This window comes from Meles meles, chromosome 1 (genome assembly GCF_922984935.1).
Source record: "Meles meles chromosome 1, mMelMel3.1 paternal haplotype, whole genome shotgun sequence".
Taxonomy (NCBI): Eukaryota; Metazoa; Chordata; class Mammalia; order Carnivora; family Mustelidae; genus Meles; species Meles meles.
Window position 1 is genome coordinate 111,178,034 of NC_060066.1, and position 18,743 is coordinate 111,196,776.

An 18,743-nucleotide genomic window follows, 5' to 3' on the forward strand; every position below is an offset into this window, starting at 1 on the left:
ACTGAGATCTGAGAGCTGAGGAGAAGCCAGCCACTGGTGACTAGAAGAACTGAAGTAGGAGAACCCAGGTTCCTTCCAGGAAACCCCAAAATGCAAGTGACCCTGACTTCAGTCTGATCCAACATTCTTGAAAGACACAGAATTCAAGCAGCCCCTAAATAGCACCTAAAACTACACCACTTGGCACCACGTACCTTTTCAGTAAAAGCCTCAATGGACAGAAAACTCTCTTTACTCAAAGAAGAGAAGGGCGGTCTTAATTAAAACAACTAAATATCATATGCCACCATTCTAAAAAGCCCTATTTGATGTTGCAACTATGATTTCCACCGGGATTGATTCTTATGACATGCTTGGGGACTTCTAAATCGGGCCCATTCGCTAGAGTTCAGGCTGGTGGGTAGAGAAGACTGCATCTGAGGGGGCTGGGAAAGAGCCAGTAGGGTGTGGTCCAGAGGAGGCTTGGCATCAGAGGAGTCAAAACAGTTAGACTCAAGTGCACAGAGGGGGGCCAGTGAGGAAGGAGGGAGAAGCACAGCGGCGGGGAAGCCAGGCCACAGTTGTGCAAGATACCAGGCACGCAGGCATCACTGGGGACATCTCTCAGCTGGCAGCAGGGTAACAGCCCCTGATCTGGGTTTTTTGGGGACTGGGCCTCTGGACTCAGAGGAGGGTGTTGACATGGGCAAAGCACAGCTTCAGCCTAGGGGCTGGGTAACTAGGCAATGCATTGGGACAGAGCCTTGAACAGAGTACAAGGTGGGTACTCAGTTGATGTGAGGTGCTGCTAGATACATTTATTGATGGTAACATATACTAGATGCCTTCAAAGTCATAAATCTAAGGAATGACTAGTAGTGAGACTTCCACGCACCTCATCAAGCATGGTGGTGGGTGGGAGATGATTTTTGGCAAGGGATCTGATACTGCTCTGAAATCACCCCAAGCTGGCATCTCCTTCAATTCCACGGAAGGCTAATGCAGCCCTGGGAGGTCATGGCCAGAAAATGGCTTAAGTCCCCTCTGTCCCTTTAACCTAGCTGAATTTTCATCACTCTGACTCAAGGCCCTGTGGAATGGGGTGCATTCATTTGTGAACAAGGGTTTCCTCTGAGAGAAACTGAGAGCCAGGCATGAACCCATTCTGGAGAATTCTTACCCTGGGCTCCGGAGCCTGGCCAAGCTGAAGCCCCCTAGGCAGCAGACATTCAGAGCAGGGTGGGAAGTTGTTCTATGCCTTCCTGAGACTTTTTTTTTTTTTAAAGGATTGAAATATCATGTAGAGGGGCTTAAGCTTACAAATGTTTAAGCCAAAATTGTACATTTGGAAACCAGTGTCAAAATCTATGTAGGGTGTCGTTAGCTGGGGAAAAGTCAACTTAAAAAAAAAACAAAAAACAAAACCACCACCTATTTTGGAATTGTTAAGTGCGATTTTCTAGGCTCTGTGCTGAGAGATTTTATGAATTATCACTTCATCCTTATAATAATCTTATGATGTCATTTGACACACGCCCCTTACAGATAAAGAAACAGATTCAGTAACCTGTACAATTAGTAGGTGGTAGAAGTGATATTCAAACACTTCTCTTTGTCTACAACCTGCTTCTTTTAAGTGCTTCTCATATATTTTTACGGAAAAGGGCAAGATACAAAGCTGTACCCACACCACAATTCCAATGTGTAAAGTAGGCAATTAAAAGAATAAAGATTTGAGGGGCGCCTGGGTGGCTCAGCTGGTTAAATGACTGCCTTCGGCTTGGGTCATGATCCCAGGGTCCTGGGGTCGAGCCCCGCATGGAGCCTTGCACAGGGCTCAGTGGGGAGCCTCCTTCTCCCTTTCCTTCTGCCGCTCCGCCTGCTTGTGCTCTCCTGTTCTCTCTGTCAAATAAATGAATAAAATCTTAAAAAAAAAAAAGATTATTAAAAGAACAAAGATTTGAAAGAAACAAAAATGAAAGTGGTTGTGCCAGTACAGTGGATCTGTGGGAACGCTTTAATTTTCCTTATTTCTAAACTATTTTAACTTTATCATGTTATTTTTATAATTAAAAAATTTAAAATATATTTATCTTCAACCTTCGGGCTAAATTTGGTGTTCCCTTGGGGTGACTGCTGGGAGCTGCCTCTCTTCATTTCCGCAGTACTCATGCCTGGGAAAATCTGTCTTTATTTGGGCTCTGAATGCCACCCTTAAATGGAATAAGGTTAGCTTGAGGCACCCACCCCAGGGTCGGGCCTGTCGACTCTGAGACAATCGAAAGTCGGCCAGCTGCACCTCTGGATGTGGCTGAGCATTGCAGTGAGTCCAGGGGCGCTACCCGGCCACACCCACCGTGAGCTCTTGCACCCCTCCCCCCAAGTGCTGTGAGTGTGGGAAGCTCTTGCTCTATGTCAGGTCAGGGCCGCGGGCAGGCGTTGTTTGCATGGCTTGGGAACATACCAGTGGGAGACCCCCCCAGGTGCTCAGACCCGGCAGGAGAGGAGAACCATGCCATATTCCAGGGGAGAAGCTGAGTGTGGTAAGTGAGAGGAAAGTGGCACTGTGGGGCCTTGGGGCAAGGCAAGGACCAGGGAGAGCGAAACCGCAGGAAAGGCTTTGTAGAGTTAAATGCCATCTGAAATTGACTGTGAAATATGAGTAAGATGGTATGTTCCAGGAACCACAAGGAACTGGGAGGGGAAGATGAAGCCAGGAGGCGGCAAGTGCACATGTGGAGATTGCTGGAGAGTGTAACTGATCGGAGGGCAGTAAGGAGCCACTGAGTTTCTTTGGGGAGTGGGGTGACCAGCGCGGTACTCGAGGCTGACTAGAGACAGAAGCTTGTCAACAGGCTACAGAGGGAAGACCCTAGAGGCTGGGAGGCTCTGGTCATCCATGAGGCTCCCTTTTGAAGCAGGGATGAAATGAGATAACACAGAGCCTCAGCCATGGGGACTATAGGGTGGTAGGAGATTGTGGTAGGAGAAGGAAGCCAGAGATAATGAAGAGGTTTCAGGTCTGTGCGACCATTTATTCATTTATTTCAACAAAATTCCTTCAATTCATTTAGTTAATAGGAATATAACGTGGGCCTGCTCTGTGCCTCACTCAGTGCCAGGACCTGGGGACCCAGAGAGGAAATCTGTGGGAAGACAGTGATGGTTATGCAGTAGAGGGCTAATTTTAGACCCTTTCCCTCTATCAGTTCAGACCCTCTTAGCCTCACCTGCCTCTTGTTCCAGCTCCTGTGGGTGTGGACCCACTTCACACAGATATACCTGACACCCCTCCAGGCTTCCCTTACTGACAGGGGTAGAACTCTGCTCAGCACCTATGCCAACAAACAAACAACCCAGAACTGTTGAGTAATCTGTGCAATAAAGGGCAAAGCTCTGACCACGAGGGGACAGAAGCCCTTCTTCCACCCCTACCCCACCACCCTGATGGTTCCGAGACCTAGTTCTTAGCGCTTCTTCAGGGTATAGTTAGATTGAACAACTGGTCCCACTTAGCAGTGCCTAGCTTGATAATACATCTTCCTATTGGATCTGCTGCCCTCCCTGTCTCTCTCCCCTTATTGCCTACTCTTGTTCCCAGAACTGTACACCTTAATAAGGTGTCAGCACATCAGTCTCTGCCTCAGACTCCACTTCCTGGGGAATCCAGATTGAACCAATGATTCTTACTTGAACTCTAGCTGTTCTCACTCTAGGCAAAATTATACAGCATTCAGACCAAGCCTGGAACATCAAAGTTAATAGCAATACTTCACTTCTAGAACAAGTACAATATAGGAGTGTAGGTCAAAAATCCTGACATTTCTGTTCAGCATTTATAGAGAATCCCATAGTTTCTTGTGTGTTAGTCTTGTCTGATTCGATAGATCTTAACTCCAAGACCCTGTGTCTCACAGCATTTAGACAGTGCTGGGCAGGCAGAAGATGCCAGAAAGCATCTGCCAAGTTGAACCAAAGTTGTTCAAATTAACCCTGGATTCCACATTGTCTTTCACTGCCTTGCTTTATCTACCAACTAGTTTCCAAAAGGGCATTTCCTTCCTCTCCTTGTACTGCTTGTGCACGGTAAAATAGCACTGTTGGAAACTTCCATTTAGTGTGAAAGTGTGACCATGCTCCAACAGATACCGTGTGATTATACAATGTTTTATCCAAAGAGCAAGCAGTGGCTTTAGAGGTTCTGCCTAGGAAATATCCAAGCTGGTTGCTGTTGTCATGCCTCTGTGTCCCTCTTCCCAGGACAAGTCCCCTCTCCCATCCACTCTTACCAACAAACCGTAACAATCTCCTAGTTTTGTTCAGCTTTTTAGTAGGAAAGGAAGTTAAAGTGTAGAAAGAAATTATTTTCCCCTCCCCAGTTAATCAAGGACATCACTGCCTCGAACTTGTCTTTCTTCCTTTCCATCCCTAAAATAGTCTCAAGATTTGGGGAAAATAAAAAGTTGCTCTCTGGTTCTCTCTCTCTCTCTCTCTCTCTCTCTCTCTCTCACACACACACACACACACACACACACACACACACACACGACAGGGTCCCTATCTTAATATTTACAACAGCCCTTAACCCAAAGAGCTTTCTGGGAGTGGGAGGTAGCCAAAGCGATGGTGGCCTTTGTCTCAGCCTCCTCTGCCAGGCTCAGGCGGAAGACCAGGGGAGGAGGTGTTGAGTCTGGGACATCCAAGGCACTTTGGCTGGTTAGAGAGAGTGAAAGCCACCTCTGACTGCCGGGACTGGCTGCTGTCAGGGCATGGATAGAGCTGCTCCAGTGGCAGCTAAGCTTTCAAGGAGAAACACGTCTGGCTTTTCAAACATGCACACTTTCTGTTTCCTTTTCTTGGCACCCACTTAGACCCTGCCATTCCAAGCCCCCTTGCTCATTCCTTCCAACACTTTCCCTGCCCACCCAGCTGAACACTGGGTCATGGGCAGCTGGGTTCATGAACAAATGACTCGTCTTCCCAACTAAACCATGGGACATTAGAGAGTACATATGACATTTCCTTCTGTCCCCCTCTGTCTCTAACACACAAATCACAGGACTTTTAAAACAGAAAGGAATCTCTAGCAATTAAATTCAAGTGTTACTTTCCAGGAAACTGAGCCGTGGAGAATGAAGAATTCTCAAGGTTGAGCAGTCGCCCAGTCCAACCTCCTAATTGCTGCTGTGATCTCTCTCTTGCCTGACAGCAGCCATCCAGTTTCTTCTGAGCACTTCCACTGGCAAAATAGCAGAGTGGTTAGGATCAGTCAGCCTGGTTTCACAGATCTGGGGTCAGAGCCCAGTTTTCTACTTATGCAACTTTTTGAGTTCTTGTTTCTTATCTATGAAATGGTGTGATAGCATTTAACTCATAGGCCTGCTATGAAAAGTAAATTAAGCAAATAATACCTAGTATCAAATGATTACTAAATAAATATTAACTCTTATTGTGCCATTTCCCAAGACAACCCAGCCTATCTTCAGGTAGCTCTGTTAGCAACTTCTAAGATTTCTTTTAGTTGAAATCTGTACTCATGGAGTTTCCATCTTGTGTGAACAACCCTAAGTCATCAAGTGAGTTAGAGTTAGTGGCAGAGTTGGGACTAGAATGGGCCAGGCTGTCTCTGAAATACATGCTCCATGAATCAAAAAAGAAAGCAATTTGCCATAATAAACTGCTATTATAATTATTCCCATAGAAGCTAAGATGACAAAGTGATTTCCACCTGCCTCAGGGCTGGTTAATGATAGACTCAGTTAAAATCACGTGTCTCTTCTCTAGTCTGGTGCTGTTCCACTACAGGTATGACTTTAATGAGTTTCTCTCTGTTCCATCTTCACAGATAGAGAGGGAGGTGTTTGTAGATGCAGCTAGGTAGCAGCCCACCAAGAGAACCCACCCATTTCCCCTGCACATTTTCTTTTGCTAATGCATGGGTAAAAGGACAGGAATAGTTCTGGCCTACAAGCATAGTGGAAAGACAAGATTAGTCCTTCAGTTCCATAGGGGATCTTGCATCAAAACTGCAAAAACCTTTTGCTTCTAGAGAGCCTCTTCCATAGAGATGGTGGTACAAAGCATGGGATAAACCACTGGGAGCACCCTGGAGAGTTGAGGACAGGATAAACACTCAGAACATCTGAGAAGGTTGCCTGAATGTTGTTTGGAAAAGCACTTACCAATTCTATGGCAATGGTGTGAATTCAGCACAGGCTGAACCTCACACTTTCATCCCACACCACATATGATAACTAGAACATTTAAAAATCCATCCATACATAGGGGGCCCTGGGTGGCTCAGTGGGTTAAGGCCTCTGCCTTCAGCTCAGGTCATGATCCCAGGGTCCTGGAATCGAGCCCCACATTGGGCTCTCTGCTCCACGGGGAGCCTGCTTCCTCCTCTCTCTCTGCCTGCCTCTCTGACTAGTTGTGATTTCTCTCTGTCAAATAAATAAAATATAAAAAAAATAAAAAATAAAAAATAAAAATCCATCCATACATAAAGTACTAGAAAGAGAAGTCTTCATGGACCAGAAATAAAGTTGTCACCCTAAAAGAGAAGAGGAAAAAAAAGAAGAAGAAGAAAATATATGGAAAGGACCTACAGTCAGAGGCAAGGACTGGAACCTCATGATCCATGGAAGGAGGAAATTCATAAACACCATCAAAACCACAATTTTGAAAATGAACAAACCAACCAACCACAGTTTTGATTCCCAAGCAAGGATAAGGTCATTGTTCTTATTGATAACTCCATTACTGGCAATGGGTCTGAATCAGAATTCCTCAGTAAGCTGATATCTAAAAAAGGGAAATTAGAATAACTCTACCTTTTCTCCTGGAACCGCATTTAGAAATGAGGTACTACCAGTGGCTAAGGAAGAAGGGTCACCAGCATAACACACAGGCACAAACCTCTATGATAAGTTCAGGCTTTAGTATGACTCTATTTTCTCAGAGCCTGAGTCTTGAGCCAAGTCTTAAACAAAAGATGGTGCTTTGCATGGGAATTGCGAAGTCATTCCACAGGGAGGTCATCATAGTATAGGAGTGCATATGGTACAAAATGTCATAGAATGGGTAATGAAAAATTGTGGTGATGGACACACAACCTTAAATATCCTAAAAGCAATTGAATTACAGACTTTAAATAGGTGAATTGTATGGTAGATAAGTTATATTACAATAAAGCTGTTAGAAATGTTATGGATGATAAGCTTGCAATTCTTAATAAAGCATTTGAGGAAAGACAAGACCATGATACAGTCATCATATCCAATAAATAAAAAGAAACACATCTGAGAAAAGAGAAGTAACAGAGCAATTTGAAAAAGACTTTAAAAATGCTTGTTTAAAATCCTCACAGGAAGGCGCCTGTGTGGCTTAGTCAGTTAAGCGTCTGCCTTCAGCTCAGGTCATGATCTCAGGGTCCTGGGATTGAGCCCCTCATCGAGCTTTCTGTTCTGTGGCTAGTCTGCTTCTCCCTCTGTCTCTGTGATCTGTCTGTCTTTCTCTCTCAAATAAATAAAGTCTTTAAAAAAAGAAAATAAAACCCTCAAAGGGATAAAGGATGGAGTAGCATCCACAAAAGAAACTAGGACTTACAAAGCAAGAACATGCAAATATGAAAAAAAAAAAAAATTCAAGTGTATATCTTTAAAATGAAAAATAGAGTGCTCGCTTCGGTAGCACATATACTAAAATGAAAAATAGAACATTAGAATTTAAAAAAATCATCTAAATTAAAGATTGGACAGAGCTGAAAAGAGAATTACTGAATTGGAAAATAGAACTGATGAAATTTCTTAGAATTTCAACACAGTTAACTAAAAACTAGAAAATCTAAAAAGGAAATTAAAAGGCATGGAAGCAGTCCAATGTGGTCTAATAAAATAGTTTTAGGAGGGACAGAAGAAAATGACAAAGACACAATAATTGAAGACAGAACGCTGGCTATTTCTAGATCTGAAGGAAGTCATAAGTATTCAGCTTTATAAAGCTCATCAAGTATTAAATATGATAAATCTCCAAACTCTACATTACAGATACACTATAAAACACAAAAATAACAAAAAAAGTCCCTGAATTTATGGAAGAGATAGATTAACTATAAAAGAACAATGGTAGACTCCTCATTAGCAACAACAGAAATTCTTTGGTAAAATGCAGAGGGAGGAATCCAAAAATTTAGCGAGATAGGAATGTTGGAGTATATATCACATAGAAACCCACTCATTCACCTCTAAACTTTGTCCCTGAAGAGGGCTCAAAGACATTTCTCTTTGCCACCATATTGAGAAATACATGGCTTTTAGACTAAAAAAGTGACATGACTCTGGAGAACTGGTGTAATTCTGTAGCAAGATGGAGAAAACTCTTTTTTCCACATGAAAGTTACTTGATTGTGGTGTTTTCTTTTTGTTGTAGAAATGAATCATTTTCCAGATGAACAGTTGCATACTAAGTGCCAGGGTATGTACTGACTTCTATGCTAAAAAGATTATGTTTGGAACTAAATGTAGCCTCCACCTGATTTGGTTTATGAAGGTCCACTGTCATGCTCCAAGATCTGTCTGCTACATAAGCCAAACAAATAAAGTAAATGGGAGTGTAAGGATTGTCCTCCTTGCCTCTTTCAAGGTTTTATTAATTCTAATCTCTGTGATTCCACCATCATAAACAGAGTGCTTTGGTTTGCCATTTCACTAGGGTAGTTTCAAGGATTCCACTTTCTTCCTACCATGATAGCCTTCACTGTACAGTTCAGGAGAAAAAGGAGGATTTTTTTAGTTTTTGAGTATCTTTATTCCTAGTATATACTAAGGAATATGGGGTGGGTGGGTGGGATGTACTTGTGATCTACTGGGACTACTGTGATATGGACAAAGTTGCAAATTCCATGTGTTTCCTTCTTACCATGTTGGCCAGGGAGGAAGCCTGAGGTAAAGCCACCTGCCCTGATACCCTATGACATGACACCCTCCCCAAAGTCTCCACCCTGGCTTATGTATCAGAGCGGTATTCTGGGTCCTCAGGGTTAAGCTCAGAGACAGTATTCAATAACCTCTGAAAATGTCTGGGTATTTCCTTCCACCACAGCATGGAGTTACCTGGGAAATGGCTATAGAAGGCCCACTTGGGGAAGACTAGAAAGATTTGTAGTATATACTGGTGGCAATATCTCCAGGTACTTTCTCAAGGATTTTCAGCCTTTCTTTCATTCAAAGGGCTCTGGGTCTTTGAGTTGATCCTGATTTAGATTTTCTACTGCAGTGATTCAAGTCAGGCATATATTTTTCAGACCTAGAATTCCGTGGGTTATACAGGTCAAGAAGGAATATATTGAGCTGCTCCTCCATGTTGCTCCTAGGGATGCATCATTCACTTAACACAAGGATTGCTGTGGGTCTAACTTGCTAATTATACTCTGGCCTTGATGCCATTTATGGTAACCATGCCCATCCTGCCTCTGATGGCTAAGTGCTGCTACATTGCCTCTCCTACTTCAGGATCCCATCATCTCCTATGAACTCAGGAAGCACATTTCAGTTGCAGCATCTCCCACCTTCAGTCCTAGCCTAAAAGAACATGGTTTACAGATGGATCTGCACAATATGTTGGTGCCAACAGTTAAGTGGACTCCTGTAGTGGTATAGTTCTATTTAAGAGGTGTCTCTGAAGGACTGTAGAGGAGAGAAATCCTTCCGTTGTGCAGAGTTTTAAGTGGTACTTTGTCTGAAAGGAGAAATGGCCTGAGATCTAGATCTAAGCCAGTTCATGGACAGTGACTAATGGTTTGGAAAAATAGTTAGGAACTTGGATGGAGTAAGTGAGGGATTTATGATAAAGCATTTCTGGGAAAGAGGCATATGAATGAATCAATCACAATGGGTCCAGGATGTGAAAATGTATTTATTCCATGAGAATGTTCTCCCAAAGCTGTCCACAATGCAGGAGGCTCTCAAACAGTATACAAGATGTCTTGCCCTATGAATGTAAGTCAGCCTCTCCAAGTCACCCTCATATTTAATCAGTGAGGTTATGAACATCATCATAGTGGCAGGGTTACAATTACAGATAGGACACAGCATGCATTTTCCTTCATGGAGACTGACCTGGCCACCATTACTTCTGAGTATCCACCTTCCCAGAAACAGTGACTAATATTGAACCCTCAGTATGGTACCATGGCTAAGAAATACCAATCTAGGGCTTGCCTGAAAGACTACATTAAACCCTTTATGGTGGAGCAAGCAACAATTTGGTTCTCACTGAAATAGGTATTTATCTGGATTTGCATTTTTCTCTCTGCCTACCATGATGTCAGGAACATCAATTAAGGTCTTAATGAATGCCTGATTCAGTGTCATGAAATTTTACATGAAGCTGTTTCTAGCATTATGGCAATGCTAGTTTGTGTAACCCCCAAACTGTGGTTTAACCTAACCTATATTTATTTCTTGATCATGTAATGTTCAGTGTACACATTTCATATAGGTGGGTTTCAACATTCCTTTATGTGGTGTTTAGGAGCCATCTTGTGGCTCCATTATTCCCTAGAAACTCAGAGTTCTCAACACTCAGATAGTAGACTAGAGGAGAAAATGTGGATATTCCTCATTATCTTCTTCAAAATCCCAGCCCATAAGTGATACACATTATTTCTACTCACAGGCCATTGGTGATAGCTAGTTATATGGATCTAAGGATGCTAGGAAATGTAGTCTACCCCAACATCAATCCTATACTGCATGAATATTGGATGGACAGCTAGTCATCTAGGTCTAATGTTATCAGCTTGCCAACAAGGTAGACTGGTCATCAATACTAGCTCACACCTTCCTTTCCATACTTACACACTTACCATGCACACACACACAAACACACCCAATCTCCCACCCCGTCACTATATCTAGCTCAAAGACGAGGATGTCTGGGTGATATACAGTAATCTCTAGCAAGTCTAGATGTAGCTCCTTGTGGTACAGAGACCTATATCTCAAAGACAACTATCATCTCTCTACTAACCACCACTCAAAATACAATGTGGAGGCAGGAACAGGAAAGCCAAAATAAAATTCCATTTTAGAAGAGGGAAGAAGTACCAGGGCAGTCACTTGTCCACAGCAATGATAAATCTTGCTGGGTAGACACAGTAAAGACTGTTTGCTCCAGTGTGTGAGGGTGGAATTCCTTGACTAAACCTAAATTCTGATCTCTGGAGGAATTTCCTTGTCCATTGTTCTCTCTGGGGTCTGACTACAGCTTTGAAAGACTGGTCCATGTCCATTTTTCCTCCATAGCCTTATCTGAAGTGAGGATTGCTGAGCTGGCCATCCTTGGGACTCTCTAGCATTCACAGCTTGGAGATTATATATATATATATATATATATATATATATACACACATAGCTGGAACTGTATAGCTGGAAAGCTAGTGCAAATTTAGAAGACTGACAGTTGTTTTATCTTACAAAGTGTTTTGGGGGAGTCGTTTTATTTTTGTTTTTGTTTTTAGAATCAGGATCATGATTTCTCTGACAACAGAGTTCTCTCAAAAACAGTAGGCTTCTAATCTATTTGCTTCCGGTCAATTTCATGTGCCTATAGACATACCCAGAAATCTTTCCTAAACATAAGTCTTGATACTGCCTTGTTTCTTTGCTTCCTCATCCTCATGCCTCTATCAACTCATTGGAGGAGGCCATCTGAAGCAAAAGCTTGAATATGAAGTTGAAGTTGATCTTTCTCATAGACTGAGTCCCTCTATGTAACTGTGAAATCTTAATGGACTTTTGCTGCACACACATATTTTGTGTCTTAACTCCCATTGTTTGGGGATCAGATGATTTGACTTTTCCTATCCCACAAGGTCCCATATCTCTACTATTCCTAACACCTCCCATTTCCACTTCATTAGATCACTAAGCCAAAATCATTTCAGTGTCTCCTTATGAGGAACCTGACCTAAAATCTTTGTATATGTCTGTCTCCCTTTTGGGATATAAATTCTACCATGGTGAAAACTTTTTATGCTCATTACTGTATCTCAGTGCTTAGACTGGTGTCTGGCACGCAATTTAAGGTTCTAAATAAATATCTATTGATTGAATGAACAGAATAGGAACAATTAAAACTTTATTTGGTAAATGAATGAAATAAATTTAGTGCTCTCCTTGAAAGATGTTCTGGTAAACATATTTTCTTTCATTATACACAGTGTTGTTTTATAGCCCATAATGCAACCCTTATGGATTGGCACTTTGGAAGTCTGCCTGGTTGGCCTGTGCCCAGCTCTCACTGAATGAATGAACATGGTGTGTGCCTACAGCTAGGAAGAGAGCAGAGGACACACAATGGGGGGAAGTGAGGTAAAGCAGGGCTTGCCTTCTAGGTGCAGTAGGGTTGGGACAGCTCTACCATTGGCAATCAATATGGACAGAGAGCTCTGCAAGCTGCCACCACCCTTCTATACAAGCAGTCACATTTCCTTTTGGCCAAGCAAGGAAAAGTCACCCTTTCCTTGTGGAGATGTGGGAGAGGAGGGATTATGGCAGTTCTAGGTGTTTCCCCCTGATAAGACAAACTCTGGGGCCTGATGCCTGGTCCCATTGTTAATCCATCGCTTCTTTAGAACTTTGCTGAGGGTGGAACAGGGGTGGGTGCAGTTAAAACTGGCTAAAAATAAGCCTTGAAACAGACACTGCCAGGAGCAGGTATTTTGGGAAAGTCGAGTTTGACTTCTGAAAAGGAGTACCTCATAAGGTCTTTGCAAGGGGAGAGTGGGCACCTGACGGCAGTGGTGCCCTAGGCCCCATTAAGGAAGGCTGTCCAAGACTTCCATCCCACCCCCCCGCCTCTAATACCACCACATACCACACCCCCATCATGGCTAGCCCCCATTGCTTTACTACCTCTTGCCCAATATAGATTCACAAAGTCACCACCTTCTGACTCAAGGATTATAGAGTCTCTCAAAATAAGTTCCACCGAACAACTGCTGTACCCAGAAACAGACTGAGTGTAAATTCCAAGGCCCTGGTTCCAATCCCCTCACACTTAAGCCCCTGCCTTGTGCCCCTGTAGGCACCTGACCAGGAAGCAAATAGACAGAGCAAGTCTTTCTGACCCTGTACTCCATTTTTACACCAAGAAGAGGTTGGCCAAGTCTAGGTCAATGCATTTACAGCTCTCTGTACTGTGAAATTCTTCAAATACAATGCACTATCAGCTCATATACAGAACTCACACTGAACAGTCCTGAATGAATTGTGGGACAGGGAGAAAGGCTGAACCTCAGCCACTTTGCTTCTCCTTTGTCTCTCCCTCCTGTGGACCTGGGCAAGCTATAAGCATCCCTTCTGTCATACTCAGGGAAGAACAGTGTGAGGGCAGAAAGCCCCAGCAGAAAGGGACACACTGAATAGAGCCAGGACCTGGAAATTGATCCTACCTCATGTCAGTATTATACCAAAGAAGCTGGGCCAAGCTAAGCTTTTAAACCTCTGTGTGTGTGTGTGTGTGTGTGTGTGTGTGTGTGTGTGTATCTAGATCTAGATCTAGATCTAAATAGATAGATATTCATCTATCTATCTGTATCTAGATATAGATATACATATATCTCTAGATATGTATATCTATATACTAGAGATATACTATAGATGTATATATATCTAGAGATATACTAGATATATATATATATATAGATATAGATATATCTATATCTACTTATATCTGTATCTTATAGATATAGATATATAGATCTATATAGATAGATAGATAGATCTAGATCTAGATCTAGATAGATAGATAGATAGATAGATGGATGGATGTGGGGTGTCAGTGGCCTCAGCTGAGAGGAGAGAGGCCTTGAGGGTCAGGGATTCACGCAGGGCCAGAGACTATGAGCAGACTGTCTTGGCCCAAACAGAACTACAGTGTTTACAATGTTAGCATTTGCAGATGACAGTGGAGAGGAAATCATGAAGGATCCAGTTTCCAGTTACTGGACAACTTTGAAGGTCAGAATGGGAAGCCTGGATCTGATCCAGTGGGCAATAGGGAACCACTGTAATTTTCTGAGCAGAGGAATATCTCATGAAAGAGATCCCAGAAGAATAGTGTCCATGCTCTCATAAAATCGGCCTTAAAGAGGCCTGTGTCTGGACTATACAACTTTTGATAATCACTTCATAATGTTTCTTGCATCCTCTCCTTCCCTTCCATCATCTCTGCCCCACCTAAGTTTAGATGCCCAGTTGTTCCGCCCAGGGCCCTTGCTCAGCTTGCTACTGGTACTCACCTTCTATCCCCCTGTATGAGTCCATCCTCCTTTCTGTGTGGCGGTCTCCCTGAAACACAAACCTGGCACAATATGTCACTGCCTCCTTCAGTTCCAAAGCCTGGCTTTGAGAGTCCTCCACGGTAATGCTACAAGCTTCCGTTTCCAGCATTCTCCTCAATACCTCCACCTACACCTGAGGCTCCCCATGCTCTTCCCTGTCCCTGGCTGGCACATGCTGCTCCCTCCACCCACTCTTCTTCCCCTCTCCAGCATCCCTTACTTCTCTCAGAGCCTCTGCTGAAGATCTGCTATTCTTTAAGGCCTGGTTCTAATCTCGTGCCCCTCAAAAACCCTTTTAAGATCCTCTGAAATAGCCTCTCAAGGCACTGTGTTTGTATATCTAGTGTATCTGGTCTAGCACTTATCTGTCTGCCTAGTGTCAGGGTTATTTATAAATGTCTGTTTCTCCTATTATGCCATACATTCTAAGAAAGCAAAAACTGAGTTAACAAAATATATAGTTGAGTTCTTGTACTGGCTAGCAGAGCTTATTAATTTTGGCAGGTGGGAAGCTCTATAGAAATTTTTAAAACTAAGAACAGCCATGCTGATCACAGGACACTCTGAACTTTCAAGACCCACACACTTCCTAGCCCTGTTCTATGGTAGGTGAGGTCAGCACCAGATAAGAGACCGCAAGTAGGCCAAGAATCTCCCTCACCCCTCCCAGCCCAGTGTTATGTCTAACAGTGGAGCCAGACTGGCGATTTGGGGACAGGCATGTCGTCAATATCATAACACTAGGATGTTACCCACCACGTGACTTAAGTCCCTTTGCTCCCCCTCTGGATCTATCATCTGACTATGGAGACTGGGGGGAATACAAGCACTTAGCAATGAGCAGAATGGTTATTTAAAAGAAACAGTAGCCGTCTGAGATAATTTACTGATCCTGTCTACATGCAGAGCTCAAGACCACAGACTGTAGGAGACATAATCCTGAAACATTAAGAATGATGAGGAAGTACAAGTCAGTTCACAGCCTACAGATAGGTTGTGTTCTTGAACCACATGTGTTGGAACTTAACAGACTTACTTCAGAGAAACCTATGAACATGAGAGGGAGGCTTCCAGGCTATTCCACAGGAGCTTATTAAACTCACAATGTAACTAACTATAGTACCTTACCATTACCCCAAGAAGCCTTTGAAACCTGATTCCAGCAGAAAAAGCCATTCTGCATTGTAATATGGAAAGCTGTCTCTGCCAAGGGCAGCCCCAACACAGACTTGGAGATCGTGTCCTCTGCACAGGCCGCCACAGTGACAAAAGTTCTGAGTTCCTTCTGCCCTCTGCTAGCATAAATGGCCAAAAGGGAGAGTCTCGGGAGTTTCCAGTGTTTGTAAGTGGGTGCCTAAGTGTCCTCAGCAGCAAGAAGAAGAGGGGACTTCATCTGCTTCCTTCAGATGGGAGTCCTTGCCCAGATTGGATGCTTATATGGAATAAATGTTCACTGAAGATGATTTGCAAGCTGAGAAGAGCCTATATACTGAATTAAGTGAGTTGGAGAATGTCAGAGGTGAAAAGACTGTTGAGGTTGGCTAATCCAACCCCCACATTTTATAGAGGAGGAAGGTGACACTAAAAAAGCCAAACGACTTGCCTATGGCTCCACAAAATGAGTGGCACAACAGAGCTGTGAATCCAGACCTTCCACAGAGCAAGTCATTTCACTTGAGCTCAGTTTCTTCTGCTGCTATGTGGGAAGGATACCCCCTCCCCTGCTCTGAGGGTTGTTGTTCACATAAGGATTAGCACAGTTAGGAAATCTCTACAAACTGCAAATGCCATGGAAGTGGTAGCTACTTTTACTTCCTCTACTCTGCCTCTAACTGCCTCATTCTCATTAACTGCTAAATAAGTGACACAGGAGCCAGGATGTGTGGTGGCAGGACACCCCAGAGGCAGCCCTCAAACCCTGCTGGCCTGCCAGCCTAAAAAGTGCTGCGGCTGACACCTCTCTTTGGATAAACAGTAGAAATGTGTCCCAGCAAGAGGGGCTGATCTCCTGGAGAAGGTTTCTGAGCTTCAGAGAAGACATGCTTGTGAGGGACAACACAAGAAGCACCCCCAGGTGTCTGTCAGAGTGGCTCTGGGAGCACCCTCAGTGTCCCACGAGGAGACCCTTGAGAGCAGGGAGGAGTCCTCAGCAGAAGACCCTCCTTGGAACAAGCTGCTCTCCTCCATGTCCCCCCTTTGCCCTTTCAAATAGACTGGTTTAGGTTGCAGATGTTCTCGGAATAAGTTAAACAGAATCTTGTAATTGATTACCATTGATGGGTTCCTTGTTTTCTTCCCCCATCACTCTATACCACTCTATACCACTTTTAGAAATGTTCCATCCACTACTGCTACTCAGTTAGTGGGTTCCAATGGCTGGTGGGTGCCCACACATCTGGGTACCAATGGCTTGCCAAGTTCTGGTTGATTGATTTTCCTTGTGGCCCCGTTGATCCCAACATCTCTCTGTGCTGAGCTTTCATAAGATGGCAGGTAATGGTAACAACCTCTCTGACAGTGACATCACATGGCAAGTGTGTTACCTCTTGTAAAGCGTGGAACAGCTCTAAGTAAAAATCATAGTGGGAGTTAACATTTATTGAGCAGTGAATGTGTCAGTGGGTGATGCGGGTGTTACCTGGAAGATCTTATTTAAACCTCACAACAGCTCTCTGAGGTGGATGGACTATTTTTATTTACATTTTACAAATGAGGAAACTGAGGCTTCAATAACTTGTCCTAGGTCCCACAGCCGGCAGAGGAAGTGGGATCTGGTAATGTCCATTTAGGTCAGTGGATTTGGTATGTGGAATTACCCCAAACTGGCTTAAAAATAAAGGCACCTTTAGGCCACATCACTTATGAAAAGTGCTGTCATGTGCACAACATGAAAAAAATGATCACCCTTAACCGTTCTTTTGTTTTAGGCCAGGAAGGGGTTCACAGTGGTCTGATGTGAGCCTGTGGCCCTGAGAGGATCTTGTATGTAGCAGGCTCTACGTGGACACCAAGTTCTCATGATGGTAGTTGCCTCTGTAGGTTAGTCTAAGGTACCCCCAAAGGGCTGAGCTGGACCCCTCCAAGGTCATGTGACTCCGAACAACAGGAAGTCATGAGAGAATTCCAAGGAGTGCCTACCTGCCCAAGTCCCCTGTGAGCTGATCCTCATGGGTGCCTATCGAGTCTGAGTGTGAGCCTTGGGCTCTAGTGGGTGCGATGTCTGAGCCAGTGTGTTGCCCCACACGTGACAAGGCTGATGCCAACCCACGCAGCCTCTCCTCCTGTGGCCTCTCCCGCTTTCCTCACCCCCTTCAGGAGGCCACAAGGTGGGATATTTTGTTGGCAAGCTCTGTGAATAGGGACCAGTCAGGATAGGAAGGAGGTGGGCATGGAAATCTCCTTGTCACCACAAACACAGCTGAGACTGGGCCCCATCCAGTCACACTCTGACACCAGCTCCCACAGCAGCCACACCCTCAGCTCAGTTTCCAAGAATCAAAGTGGCTGTGCCCAGTGACTCCTGGGGTGCTGACAGAGCTGAAAACTCAGACTGAAAAGTGACTCAACACAAAGTCAGAGCCTAAAAACAATGCTTTCCCAGCCCATATCCCCATTCTGCTTCTGTTTCTATGCCTTACTCAGGAGGTGTTCAATCTGTCCGTTACATGCTGAAGAGGAGTACCACACACACAGCAGTGTCAACGTTGCGATGGTCCTGTAGAACTTCTCTGGAAAGGATTTCAGCGGACATGTGTCACAGACACACAGGAAGCCCAGGAGGCCAAAGGTTTGTGTCACACAGAAAGCATGACTTCTGCCAAACTTTGTGGTTCATTAAATATTAATCCACAAAGGCTCATTCCATCTCCTCCAAAAGGGGATGGCATGTTAAAAATCTAGGAGGACATCTGGAGAGAGGAACATTCCGATTACCAAGCAGAAGACTTTTACTCCAAGGTGAAACTGCATCCCCTTTCCCCTGCCCTGACCAACCCCACCCCAGCTCCCTTACAGGCGATGGTGGAATCTACAGAAGACTGAGAGTGTCTAAAGCAATGTTATCACTAAGCTTGATAGTGATTGTCCAGGCCAAAAATGGACTAAAGGCAGTGAGCCCACAGTTCTGACCTCTTGTGAGCTGGAGAATTCCTTTCTCTTTGGGGATGCTGAGACTTCAAACTTCACGGAGGAGTCTCTATGATGAGAACAAGGCAGGTATTGGAGGGCCATTCAGCCACTCAGAGCCCACATTTCCTTCCTCTGATGGATGCCTTCTGCACTGCTGCTTTGCTCACTTCCTGATTTGCCAGCAAAACTGGGTCAAAGTAACTTCAGCTCAGTGTGTGCCACTATTCTGGCCAGTCCTCCAACAGACCCACTCTATGTAATAAGTGTATGGACAGTGAGTCGAAAGGAC